The 14,196-nt window shown below is 42.2% G+C and overlaps 1 long non-coding RNA gene across 1 annotated transcript; it reads left to right on the forward strand.

The window, feature by feature from the left end:
- The first annotated feature begins 4 nt into the window (after positions 1 to 4).
- On the forward strand, positions 5 to 13,787 carry LOC148659981 (uncharacterized). Its single transcript, XR_015939343.1, has 5 exons — positions 5 to 734; positions 4,148 to 4,438; positions 6,984 to 7,268; positions 9,266 to 9,349; positions 12,515 to 13,787. It is a non-coding gene; the product is annotated as an uncharacterized LOC148659981 (long non-coding RNA).
- Positions 13,788 to 14,196: the final 409 nt, after the last annotated feature.

The raw sequence follows: 14,196 nt of genomic DNA on the forward strand, positions 1-14,196 counted from the left end.
CCACCTCATTATCTGGGTTTTTCTTCCGTTTTTCTTCGAAAAAGCTGCTCTTCTTGCGCTGGGAGCAGATCACGAGCCCTGCAGGTTTCCACGCAATTGTATTCAACTGGATTGAACAACAGCTTTTTAAGTCAAAGGAATTTGCAAGCTTGTTATACGGTACTTTTGTACCGTGACCTCCAGTTCTGAAACCTGGGCATGTATGTGTGCAATCACATTTTGCTGATATCAAGAAGACCCGCGATATCAGCTAAAGCTGTTGGCGGCTGTTTAATTGTTCTGTCCGTGGCTGCTGACTTTCCAGCTGAATCCTGGAAGTTCTTCATGAGAGGTGACTTCAGAAGCCCGGTAGCGGCTCGGAGCTCATATTTCTCACATCTTCCTGTCAGCTAACAGGGCCAGGAAGTAGTTCGACAACCGTTGAAGCTGCAGCAGGAGAATGAGAGGGGAAACTCCCTTTTCATCTGAAGTAAACTAGAAATTGACTAAAGGGGGGAAGTAAACCCACTTCACACTCGCGCAGAGGGCATTCCTGCCCCGGTTGGCATTTCCAGTTTCGAGGCCTCAGGTATTGTCTCGTCAGTGGTTAAAAGAGACATCAAAGCTTCAGGGACGAGCAGATTGGGAGCGTGAGCCGCCTGAGCCAGAAGACATGTTGAGCAGCAGACACCGGAAAAGGAACAGAGGCATGACCTGCGTGTGGCTGTTTGCCGCGGCGATCATTTTAAAAACAGGTACCGTGCTCTCTTCTCTGGTTTGGAGCATTGTTAGAGGGACAAAGTGAACAGCGAAAAAGGAAGGGATGGAGAAGTGTGATATAAGCAGTTGGCTTTTTTTTTTAAATCTAAACAACAGGGTGTAAAATGTTGTTGGTGTTGTATTTTTATGACAGTGTTTGTAGTGTATATAGCGTTTATAAGATAGTGTTTCTTACTGTCTGGGAAGAAATTGATGGAGTATGTCAACATGATGTACGGGCTATTGTTGTGTTCTCTTGGTGTTCAGACGTACTGACGTGACAGAAGATCCATGTGTCTTACTACACTCTTTCTGTCAAATGTATATTTGCATTTTGGGAACATAAAACAGGGTTTGGGGAAAATTAAAGCACTGGAAAGTGCTTATTTATGATAAGATCACTTTATTAGCCATATACAATTTCTTGCATTAGGAATTTGTCTTTTCAGACAACACCCCAGCTTGCTCTCCATGGGACACAGACAGGGAGAGAAGCTTGGGGTCAGAGCGCAGGGTCAGCCATTTATACAGTGCCCCTGGCGCAGCTGGGGTTAAGGGCCTTGCTCAGGGGCCCAACAGAGTAGGATTCCTCTGCAGGCTGCAGAATTTGAACCGGCAACCTTCCAGCCACTAGTGCAGATCCTGAGCCACAGTGCCACTGGTTTTGAACCAGTTTCATTAAGTTTCAGGATTCAGTACTCATAGTAGAAAGAGGCTATGGTAGCTCACAAACTGTTCAAGAAGAACCTTAAACACTTCGAACTGTGGATGTTCTTGAGCCCAAATCAGTTCTATCAAAACTGAGTCCAGTCAAATGAAAGAATATATTTAGCAAGCACCATCTTAAAATAGGAACAGTTAATTCTTTGTGATCCCTTAACTTCCCTGGGAATGCCTGGGAGATTCTCCTCTTGAACACAATGAGACTGAGTTATGGATCATTGCATTTTAAGATATGAATCAAGCATTTCAACTTTTGTGTTTTTTTGATTCTCTTGTTTGTTTTTAGAGAGTTTTATGGGAAATTTCCCATGACCTTTATGTACAGTATGTGTTATTGTGGTATTTGTAATGTACACTACATGTAATGTAAGTTTGTGATGTGATGTAGACTGCAACAATTTTTTTCTTCATATACAGTAAATAAATTCTTATGAGTTTATGTCTGTAGACACCATCAGTAATGTATTCTCTCTGCACCATTGTTTTAGTCCCAGCTCCGCAATTTTATCACACCTTTCTCAGAATAAAAGGCTCTGACATGGAGACCTTTCTCCATTTTCATGAACAACTCCAATATGTATATAAACAGAACAACTAGGTCACAGAATCCATCTTGAAGAGAAAAATTATCCTAGATGCCATTTTGAGTTTTTCAAAGAACCGCGCCAGTGATGTCACTTCCTGCTAATCAGTGAAACTGGGCAATCAGACACCCAGTCATTGACTTTCTAAAGTAAACACAGGGGTTTAGGACATGAGATCACTTAAAAAATGTAATACGTTTATACAATTCAATTATAATTCAATTATTGTAATTGTAATTCAATTATACAAATGAAAAAAGAAAAATAAAAAAATAAAAAAGTAAAACTATAACGCATATTTTACAACATATATATATATAAAGTTTGTCATGTAAAAATAAATGTAGCCTAATATAGTATTATATTAGTATTATATATTAGTAATATATATAATATAGTATAGTATTATTTGGCATAGGGGAATTCACTGAAGAGTCTGACATACCAGCGAGAGTCTGCAATCGGACCCCGCAGGAGATAAACCTTCATCTGTTATACTAACACAGTTCCACAGTTCAGTTTTTGTGCTTGCTAGTAAAAACAGCACCACAAATTGAAAGCAAATGTGTTTGTGGCTGATATTTAAGCCTGATAGCAGTTTGGGAGCAGTAGTTTCCTGTTTAGTTGAGTACACTAGAGAAGAATCATAACTTTGAAGTGCATTCTGCATCTGCATATTTTACATCTAAACTGAGGCCCTAATAACCCTTCTATTCTAATAACCCTCCATTGATTTCAAGTGATATCAGCTTTAAACTCAAAAGCCTATAACATTCCTGATGAATATTCTTACTTACTTCGAAGTATAGAGACACATAGAGATTGGACAGACGTTTTCTTATTAAATATTCGATTCCACGTATGGCATCAAAAATGCATGCCGTCTGCTTCTGTTCAAAAGAAAGAAACCTACAGTACCTCCAAAGTTCATAAGCAGCTCTGCCACAATAGAACTGAACCATTCAGAATTAGTTTTTCACAGCTCGGTGCAGTGAGGCATAGTGAAGGCACGTCTAAGCCACAGGAAACCAAGGTACAGCTTTAAAAATAGTGACACCAGATCATGGCAACATGCCTATAAAATTACATATTCAACCTTGTTACTGACTTTTGAGGTTCTGGACAATCTGGCTCCATCATACGTCTCTGAACTCCTCCTGTTCACACTGTCAGTACAGGCTGGTCCTCTGCTCACTGGTCTAAATCCCAGACTTTAGGTGACTGGGCCTTTTCTGTTGCTGCTCCATTTGTTATGGAACGACCTTTGTCAGACCCTGTGAGAGACAAATTATTTAACTCTCTTCAAATTGCTAGTTAAATTTTCATTTTTACCAAGGTCTAGGTTTGATTTCCCTACAGCTGTATAAACATGTAAACTCTTGTTTGTTTGTTTTTTCCTTCTTTTATGTTTTATTGTACTTTTTTGTCTTTTACTTTGTCAATATGTAAAGTAATCCTTTGGACAGGCACTTTATATATAAACATCATGATTATTAGCATTATGAAGCAGTTCAGGTGGGTAGCTTCGCCAGCATGCATGGCTGCAAAGGAACAAGTAAAAGAATTATTCCATGCTGGAAAGAGAAGAAAGGAAACACAACATTTCGGCTGTGGAGCTTTCTTCGGGTGTAGCGTTTTGGCTGTGGAGCCTTCTTACACCCAAAGAAGGCTCCAAAACTGAAAGGTTGTTTTCTTTCTTCTCTTTTCAGCATGGAATAAACCTACTTGTGTCCAACACAGACTTCACAGACATGATGTGTGTAACAAACCCCTGTCAACCCCTCTTAAGGCAATTTAATATAAACCCAAAAGCCATATATGCTCCACAAGACTAGAGTGTATGAGATCTATTTCCTTTTTTTTCTTCCTGCATTTGATCTATAGTCATATGGCTATAGAAAGGTATGACACAAAAATAAAACACACTGACATTTAATTGATTGATCTGAACCCCATTAGTTGCTACAATCATTATTCCTATGTCCATCAGAAGCATTTGCCATTTCCTCTCCTGCCAGGACAAATAACAAGCACTCTTCATGACCCCAACTCGGTGAAAAGACTCCATGTAATGTGTTTCTTCTCCTCTGTTTTAATTGCAGTGCGATCGGATGAAGAGAAGGTAGTCTATGGTGCCAAAGGGAGCTCTGTCGTGCTGCAGTCTCAGCTCTTGAAAAATTACAGCGAAGTGGAATGGATATATCTGAATGGCTCCAAATTCAAACTAAACATCCTCCATGAGCATTCTCTAGGCAAGGTGTTGCTGAACGAAAAAAATCACTCAGTGACTCTTGCGAACCTAGACTTCAGTGACATGGGAATCTATTACATGGAATCCACTGATGACAATGGGGAACAGAAGAAGATCTCCATTTACAAGCTGATTGTTCAAGGTGAGATGATATTCAGTATGTTCCTTCACTGCGTCTACTTGTTGATGTTGGAGCCTTGTACGTGTCTCCAAGTGTCTGCCCTGTGATGGACAAACGTTCCATCCAGGGAGTACCCTGCTCTGCTCCTGTTGCTTGATGGGATAGGCGCTGGCTCCCCAGCAACTCTGAACAGGAAGAAAATGAGAAAATTGATGGATGGTAACATTGTAATTAACAATGGAATTCTGAGTGTCTCTCTTTCCAGTCAGTGACATACAGTATCTTCTTTTAAGTCTATTTTATATGTGAGAGATACCATTACTTACAGATCTCCAGCCGGATATACCAGAATGACCCACTTTTATTCTGTATTTTTCCTGAAAAGTGAATAGCTTACACAGAATGTTATTTTTTGGGCATGATGGCAATGGTGGTTATAATTGCTGCCTCACAGCTCTGGAGTTCTGGGTATTCTGTGTGGAGTTTGCATGTTCAGCCCATATCTATGTGTGGTCTTCTGCTCCAGTTTCCTCCCAGGTCCCAAAGACTTGCAGATTGGACTAATGGGACTGATTGGTCTGTATCGTGTGTCTAAATTGTGTTTCTGATCTGTGATGGCCTCAGTGTCACTTTATCCAGTGCAGGGTCGTGAGGTGGTTAATGTTTAATTTAAACTAACTTTCTGTTCTTAAACACCTGTACTGTAAAAGCAATGGGCATGAATCCTTCACAGTTTCCTTTAATTTATGATCAACTGTTCCAATGATCAGGGGTCTGAAACTGAAGCAAACTGGGCCGGATTTTGGTGTCTGTAGGCCCTGTGCACTTTCACTCCGAAATGTGCATAAAGAGGGGGAAACGCCAATTGAGTAACATCGATTGACATGATGCACTTGAAACTATTCGAATGCTAAACCAGGTGATTGATGGAGTGAGTCGAGCGCCCATCACTTTGATACATCTAGTTTTTAGAACGGCCGCTAGTTAGCGTCTGATTATTGATTTGGAGCAGCCAGAGCTGATCACGAGCCTGTTGTTTCAGCTCGTTTTTCGTTAGTCACTAGTGTTTCCATCCTTCGTAGGCCCTAAAAATTCCATAGGCCCTAGGCACTGTGCCTACAGTGCCTCATGGGAAATCTGGCATTGCTTCAAGCTCATTATGATTCATAACTCTGTACACAGTGGATCCTGAATTCAGGAAACAAGGGCAGGACAGGTAAGTGTCTTGCTAAATATTTTCTTTAGCAGCAGTACATCTAAAGTGGGATAGCTATTTTTACCAGTTACCAGATATAAAGCAGTTCAACAAAACCAATTAGTTTGTCACAACATATAGGAGCTCAAACAGAACAAAAACCGGAAGAGATTAGGTGGCCGAATTCAGCATCCACAGATCTGGTTATCCTTAACTCCTCAGATGGACACTTGGACAAATGGAAGAACCACAATCAAGCAAGTGGTTCAATGAAGAGGCATAGCACAGAGGGGCAGCAGTGGTTAGACTTACAACCAGCAGGGTGTGGGCTCAAATCCTCGTTGTACCTTTGAGAGAGGTACAACTTCATTCGAATCATTCAGATACAACACCGAGCTGCATGAATGGTTGCAAATGAATGAGTTACTTGGAATAGAAACATTAGGTTGAAACCCAGTGTGGCTCTTCAAATGATTCAGGTTGACTCACAGCATCATTGTAACTATCAGTCACACCCTGGATTGTCTGAGACTAGTTTCCTCCCAGTCCTTATGCAAATGAGCCACAAAAGCAATTACACCGCAATTCATTTGCCTTGACTTCGCAGTAATGTCATGTGAAACTCATGGTGACTCGATTGTACTTTCCATGTCACCTGTGCAGCTCTGCAGCTTTGTAGTCCCTTCTTCGGTTCAGCTATCACACATGTTGACGAATGATCTATATTATGGGGATTTCCAAATATTTCCCCCAAACCTTTACGCATATTTCCATTTATTAGGTGGTGTGTCGAATGGGGAAGAACCAGTTCAGAGACCTGCTGATTGCCAGATGACATGTTGTGCCCTCTTTTACTTGTTGACAGGCTGGGTATTTTGGTCATGGGATATCTTGGGTCATGGGATACTCAGATTCACAGCAACAGTTCAGAATAACCACTTCAGTGACAGGACCTTTCTCAATCTTGTACAGTTCACACATACAGCAAGCAATCAGCTTAGGAATTATCTATAACAATAATAATAACCCTTATAAAGCATTTTTCTGGACACTCAAAGCTCTTTACAGGTAATGGGGATCCCCTTCACCACCACCAATGTGTATCCCCACCTGGATGATGCTCCAGTACTCTCCCCACACACCAGCTCTCAGTGGGGAGGAGAGCAGAGTGATAAAGCCAGCTCAGTGATGGGGATTATTAGGAGGCCATGATTGGTAAAGGACAGGGGGAAATTTGGCCAGGACACTAGGGTAACACCCTTTCTTCTTTCGAGAAATGCCCCGGGGTCTGTAAACAATTTTTAGGTCTTAATATTGCCCAACACTTCTCTAATGTTGTCTCATGACTGTGTCTTCTTTTTTTTCTATCAGAAGTGGTCTCAGATCCCGAAATAAATGTGATACCAACCTTTCTGGGAGATGGAAAGTGCTTCATTGCTTTGAACTGCTCATTTAAAAAAGGAACCAACGCCTCAATTACATGGACGCTACTTCCTCCTGGACTCTACAGCTCTGGGAGTGAGGTCAACGTTACACAAGACAGTTTCTCGAATCACAGTAGTGGACATATGTACAAGTGTCAAGTCAAAAATGAAGTCAGCGCAGCCTCTATATCCTGGTCCGATAATAGACAGGATTGTGCTCAGTATAAATCAGGTAACTCTCTCAGATCAGTGGTGTTTTTTCTACCTGATTTGCTTTTTTGGGAATGCAAGTATGGACAAGAGGTGTCACTCAAATTATGGGCAAATATGAGGAGTCTTTCATGGGGAACAAGGTTCAAACTGTGGTGTGGAGGACTGAGTAAAGAGCTCAATCAAACTTATCTGGAAGGTCGGTAAGGAAAGTAGGGCCAACTGGTAAAAGCCCAGGTGAACATAGTTTCACCATCAGATCCAGCAGCCTTTCTCATGGTCTGCCCCCGAGTTACATTGCCAGAAGACATTTGTTCCAGTAAAAGCAGTTAACATGAAACAGCACCTTCAACTTGTTTCTTCCACATTTGTAGTCCTGTTAGGGTTGCCCCTGCTGCTGCTCTGTGGGGCAGACTATCATTGACATGGCAGCTGGCCACTGCTCCACCCACTTGTCACACATGGACAAACATGGACACCAATTTGACAGGAAGCCTGGACCACCTGGAGGCAATTTACTACCTCGGGTGCTTCAGGTGGTTCATAAAGTTTAAAGGTTGCTTTGAAACTACTCTGTTATAAGCATTTGGACTCTGAGACTCTCAAGATTTGAGCTTTGTTCCCTAGCCGTGCCTTGTTTGTGCCTTGATTCCTGACCTCACTTGTTCTTGACCTTATTTCCCAGATTTGCCCCTCTGTGATACGAACATTGTTTCACTTGGCTTTGGACCCTCTTTGCATTTCTCAGCCTCAGACACATATTCCCCCTGGGCTTTGCATTTCTCTGGATCTGAACCTCACTTTGCTCTCTTGAATTTCCCTTTGTGCTCAGCAGGTGAAGCGCCAAAAAGAAATTTCCAATCGATCATCATTTGAAAAAAATAAAAATCACTGTCTCTTTAATGGTCTGTACAGACAGCATGGTGTTGCTCAGTCAGCTGTAAACACACAGGAGCAGTATTACAGCATGTGCAAAAGGCTTTAACAAAAGTCCCTCTCTAGCTGGAGCTCATAGGTAGTTTGTAATGTTATTTCCAGAACATCTGTATCTGTATATTTGATTTGTAGGACATCAGAACTTAAGTCTTTATAAGTGTGGGAGCTCTAAAAAATAATTAGCATTAATAAATAACTATAGTCAAGAGCTAATTGCTGTTTTGTCCAGTAGATGCCACTGTGGCATCCCAGATGAGTCAAAATTATGAGGCAGCACAATAATATGGCAGCATTCCAGGCAAGTAAAAGGAGGGGATTCTCTATTAAGCACATGGGAAGAGTGACAAATATGATGAGGCCTTTCAGCCCATCTAACCCCTTTGGTCATCAGTAATTAATTGATCTGTCTCCTCCAGTTATTTTCCTGAAAGAAACCAGAGTATTGACTTCTACAACATGGCTGGGCAGCTGGTCCAAGAGTCCCACAACCCACATTTCCACTTCCATATAGTGATCGCTTCCACAAAGCATTGTGTGGCTTGTGGTTGTATTTTTAGATGTCATTTTTTTGGAAGTGGAAATCAGCTTCTCCAGTAATGTGGTTGATGAAGTAGGACATTCATATATTACCAGTGTGTCTAGAAAATGGCATGTCCAAATCACTATCAGGGACATACAGTGTGCTTTGACCAGAGAGCATGGAAGGAAGATAATTGAGGTCATATAATTGTAGTACAGGGTGGAACTTTCAATCAGCATTTTATAGAGAAATTGAATGACTGTGGTAGGAACGTACTGCCCCTTTTCTGTTCCTAACTCAACCATGTTGTCTCCTGGTTAAATTCACTACCACCCTAATATTGTCTGCCATGCTGTGTAAAATGAGGAGATTGTTGGAGGGCCTAAGGGCATTCAAAAGGAATCTTAATGGGGATCAACGATGATTTTAGGGTGCTAACCACTAGACGGCAGAGCTGAGCTTAACCAACCACCCCCATCAACATCTTGTCTTTGTGTGTTATCAGCAAAAGAATCTCCTGTTGCAGTTTGTTCTCATTTTATTTTTGTGTTTTTTTTTTCTAGAAAACAAAATTTGGATGATAGCTGCACTTACAGCTGTAGCTCTCTTCATCTTGGTGTTAATAGTGTGCATAGTCCGAAAAAAAGGTATGGTATATCATGTTATCTGTTATTCTTTTTTTGTGTTAAAGTATCTCATATCCTCCGGATCCATCCTAGATATATCACTGTTTAATGCATGATCATGATCATAGAAATCATAGTGGAAAGAGGTAACAAGATTGCAGTTGATCAAAATGTCGATGCAAATTGTGTGATCCTGCTATTTAATTAGGCTATTATAGAAATAAGTAGTAACAAGTAAAGTAGCAAGAATAATTTCATACTGAAAAGCAGAAAGAAGTAACACATTGAAGTCTTCTTCAGGAGTGAAGAATGTTATTATATTATTATACAGTGTTCTATTATAGTGATAGTATTAATTCCCATTATTTTGAAACCTGTCAAACACTGATTTGACATTGCCAGGCTTTAAAACTACAACACACATGAGGAATTGATACATTATGCTCAGGATAACCAACCAATATGAATGACACACAGTATAACCTATTTCAAAAACGACAACAGTGTGTTAAAATCAACGGTCAATACGTTTTGGCTTAGAAAAAATGCATCACAAAACGGTCCAGTCCTACTCAGAGCAACAAACTGGGTTGTATCCTAAATCTGAAAGAATTCTTTCAGTGTAAATCACCATGGCTTGAATCTTTTAAGTTTGCTGACGCAGACAGCAACGTTACTGCTCACCATTTTGATATTGTCGGATTTCAGAAGCTAAGCAAGGCTGGGTAGGAGACCTCCAGGGACACCAGGAAGTTGCTGTCAGTGATTTTGGAGGACCAGTAGGCAGTGCTCTCCCCTTTACACTAGCATTTCCTCAACATCACCTCATTATTAAGACCAGAAACACTGGTTTAGGAGGTGCCTCATATGAGGCATTAAACCGTCTCAAGTTAAAAACATCCCATGGCACTTTTCAAAGGGCATTAGCCCCAGCGTCTTTGAATCACCTGCTGGGCTTGAGCATAAAGTTAGCCCTTGATTCAGCTGATGAAGCACTTTCGTGGATCTCCTTTCTGTCTGCTGTACAGTGGGGCTGCAGGTCTACAATGGCTGCTGTGAATCACCCAGGGGGGGGGGGGGGCTGAACAGAGCAGGTCTCTCTTCCCACCCACTTCACTTCAATACACCCTCTAATATCCCTCACGGTGTGAACCCCCGTTTCCAAGATATAATGCATTTTAGCTAATCATATCGTATATCGTAATATCATCAGGCTTTCAAATCTACTCTAAAACTCTTCACCTGAAGTTCTCTGCCCTGTACTGGGGCTGCTGGTGCATGAACACCTCTTCTGCGATGTTGTTGTCCAGTGATCCTTGATTAGGGTCCCATCCTGTAGGTAAAATGCTTTGGCATCCTTCTGGATGAAAGGTGCAACGCGCCTGCATATAATGTTCAAAGCGATCCCCTTTAATTTGCACTCAAAACAAAACAACAAACTATTTTTACTACTTCAGATAAGCTGTACAAACTCCCAAGGCTGTTAGGAGTACAGTGTTGCTTGGCAGCAAAAGGGCTCTGAGGTTTCTATGCACCTGCATTTACAATACACGCGAATCTTGATCTGGAAAAACTGACGGGGCTCCGTTTTCGTTTGTTTTCTTCTTTTTCTTCTTCTGCGTTTGCCCACACACGCCGGATTTCCTCCGCTCTTGCAATCAATCAAACGAGACCCTGCGCAGTGCCCCTTCCCCTGCCCTCCCCTCGCTGCTGCTATCAGCCTCGCGGCTAGGCCTGGAAACGAGCCTCTGCTCAGTCTCAGGTGCCAGAACCGCTCAAGCCCCTGCGAGGAAGCAGGCGTTAAGGCTTCGAGATCATGAGAAACAAGAAAAACAAGTCAAAAAACCCTTTGTGTCAAAATCACTTGTTTATGTGCATACGTGAGTTTCGCAGAGGTGTTACAGCTATAATTAGCCTTTTTCACTACCGCAAACTCTGTAACTCCCCCAGACTTTTAATGCTGAGGTTCATACAACACATTTCACAAATAGTTACCCCCCCAAATCCAGGGTGCTGCCTCAACAGGTTAGATAGCACCTTGCTGTGCTATTGGAGATTGCAGAGCTTTATTTAGATCTCAGAATGGAATATATAGAGACATTAGTTTGCTTGACAAATCTGAATCAATCTACAGCTCCTGGGAGCAGGACATTATCGACAGGTACTGAATTGTGCATTAAGACATTTTTACTCCAAACGTCAGTTCTGAATCTTGCAGGAGATGGTGACAATACTTTTGCAATTTTCAGCATGAAAAATGAATGTTGTATAACTCCAGTAAAATACGATAATTCTCAAATCATGAAATTCACCGGAAAACAGAGTTCAGTACTTTTAATTCAGTCAAATTCTAAGAATGACAAAACAAGTGACCGAATGTAGAGGTTTAGCATACTAAATACTGAGGAAATGACAGTACAGGTTGGAAATCAATACTGTCACAACCACAATCACAAGGAATGAGCCAGGGAGGCAGCTGCAAAAGTGAAGTTGGGGTGGATGGGGGGGAGCTAGTGCACTGTTGTTGGCAGCCAGCTATTTTCAGTGAGAAACAAAAATGTCAGTTTAAATTAATTCAAACTGCACACAGACACATGCTTTTTACCACAGAATCTGTCATGGTTCAGTGCCTCATTGCCTTCTGCATAGTGTGGTAAATTATGCCCCACTCGGTTCTGAGACCTCTGTTGCCCGTGATGCAGTAATCCTCTTTAACTTGCACTGCGCGCAATATTTCCATACATTTGTTCTGTGATTGTGTCAAGCACAAACTAAATGGTACATTCATAAAATAAATGGCTTAGATGTTTTTCTTTCCTTATGTCTGACACGGCCAGACTGCCTTCTTCCATTGTTGTTACAAAACCCCTGCTCAACTGCTCAGCAACTCTGGGCAGCTGAGACATTTTGTGTTTGCTGGGAAACAGTTGCGATTTGTGACCAGTAAACACACTGTTTCTCGTGACTGTGCAGACACACATCGTAAAATGGGTGCTGTACACAAAAGCAGCTGAAAAAAAAGTGCATAAAGGGGTAAGATGCACAAGCTTATCTGCAAGCAGGTGCACCTATTTCTTTATCACAGAGAGGAAATTTTAGCTGAAACGCAAAGCAAAATTAGATTTACTGATAACCTTAATGATCGTCACTTTAATGGATTTCTTGTGTTTTTTTTGTCACTCTTAGATTCTAGGGGAAGTTATACATTTGATTACGCATCTCCACAAACAGAGGGAAATATTGCAGGCAGTTCTTAATTGAGAGCTTCTCACTGGGATCTTTTCAGTGTGGATCCAAGGGGAAAAGACACGATTCAGCTTTTTATCTGGGATGTGCCCAACCAGTGCCTCACCCAGTCACGCCGATCTGGGTCAAAGTGGAACCTGCCACACTGCCAACAAGTCTACATGCATTTTCCCACTTGGATTAGGCGGATTGCTGAGCGGATCCACGTCATTTGTTTCTGTTGTGGTGTCTTGAGAGAGCTGGTCCTGGGAGACACAGTTGTCCAAAGCAGGAGAAAGAAGGAGGGGATTACTGGTCTGTGAACCTTGCTGTTGACCCTGGGACACAGTGGACAGAGTTTTAGAAGAGGGCAGCTGTCTAAGGAGAGGCACGCAAAAGACACTCAAGGCTCTGTGGACTATGAGAGGGGCCGCTCAGTGCCATATTTGCCCAGCGCCTATGGAATCCTTAGAGCCTACGAAGGAGGGAAACACTGGTGACTAACGAAAACTGAGCTGAAACAACAGGTTTGGGATCGACTCTGGCTGCTCCAAATCAACAATCACACGCTATCTAGCGGCTGTTCTAGAAACTAGACGTATCGAAGTGATGGGCGCTCGACTCGCTCCGTCAATCACGTGGCTTAGCATTCAAACAGTTTAAAGTGCATCATGTGCAATCGACGTGATTCAATTGGCGTTTCCCCCTCTTTCTGCACATTTCGGAGTGAAAGTGCCCAGGGCCTACGGACACCAAAATCCGGCCCTGTGGCCGTAATGGACTGAAGTCTTCAAATTTTTGCATCTTCTGGTAATGAGAAAATAGATGCCTATTAGCGCCCTCATTAGGCACCGAGCAGACAACCAGTGGGGCTGGTGACGTCAGCCCCAGGAGAATTAATGAATCTGTCTGAGATACTTGGGAACTATCAGGGACATTGCTAACTCCGTCAGCTCAGTGGGGGAAAGACAGGGGTTTGGTACGTGATATGCGAGTATACACGTGGGGCTGTCCCACAAAGGTCTGTGACCTCAGGTTTCCCACCCTTTCGTTTTGGCATTTGTCAGTGTGAGTCGGGACCAACACCTTCACAGTGTAGACCGGATGGTGTTTTTCTTATTCAGTGGTGAGAGAAGCTCTTCTTCGGCACCACATACAGTATACTACAATTGGAACGATACTTCTAAGGATAACAAAACTATACCTTAATAGTTAATAAAGGAGCCGCTCTGTTCACGATTGTCTGCGTGTTTATTGCCCACGCTACAATACAGTATATTGTTCGGTTGGTTTCCCGCATATCTTCGGCGGACTGCACACTCGCACCTCAGCCGTCAGCCTCAGTGTGAGTTCCAGTAAGCCTCTTGCAGCCTACAGCACGGAAAACTGCAGCAGCATTGAGTTGCCAAGGCGGGATTCAGTCCGCTCCTGAGCGACCGATATTAGAACGGTTTCGGAGTCGAGGTCATGGAAACAGAAATAAACATCGAAGCCCGGGCTGGTGATTTCAGTTTCCCTTGAAAATTGAGCTTTTTCGTGCCGTGCTAAATCGGTAGTAGGTTGTAAGAAAGCTGTGGTAAAAAAAAAAAAGTGTTAAAATAAACGAATCAAAGGCAACAAATTACGTAAGACGCCTCTGAAAC

This window comes from Lepisosteus platostomus, chromosome 6 (genome assembly GCF_059453375.1).
Source record: "Lepisosteus platostomus isolate fLepPlt1 chromosome 6, fLepPlt1.hap1, whole genome shotgun sequence".
NCBI classification, from domain to species: Eukaryota; Metazoa; Chordata; class Actinopteri; order Semionotiformes; family Lepisosteidae; genus Lepisosteus; species Lepisosteus platostomus.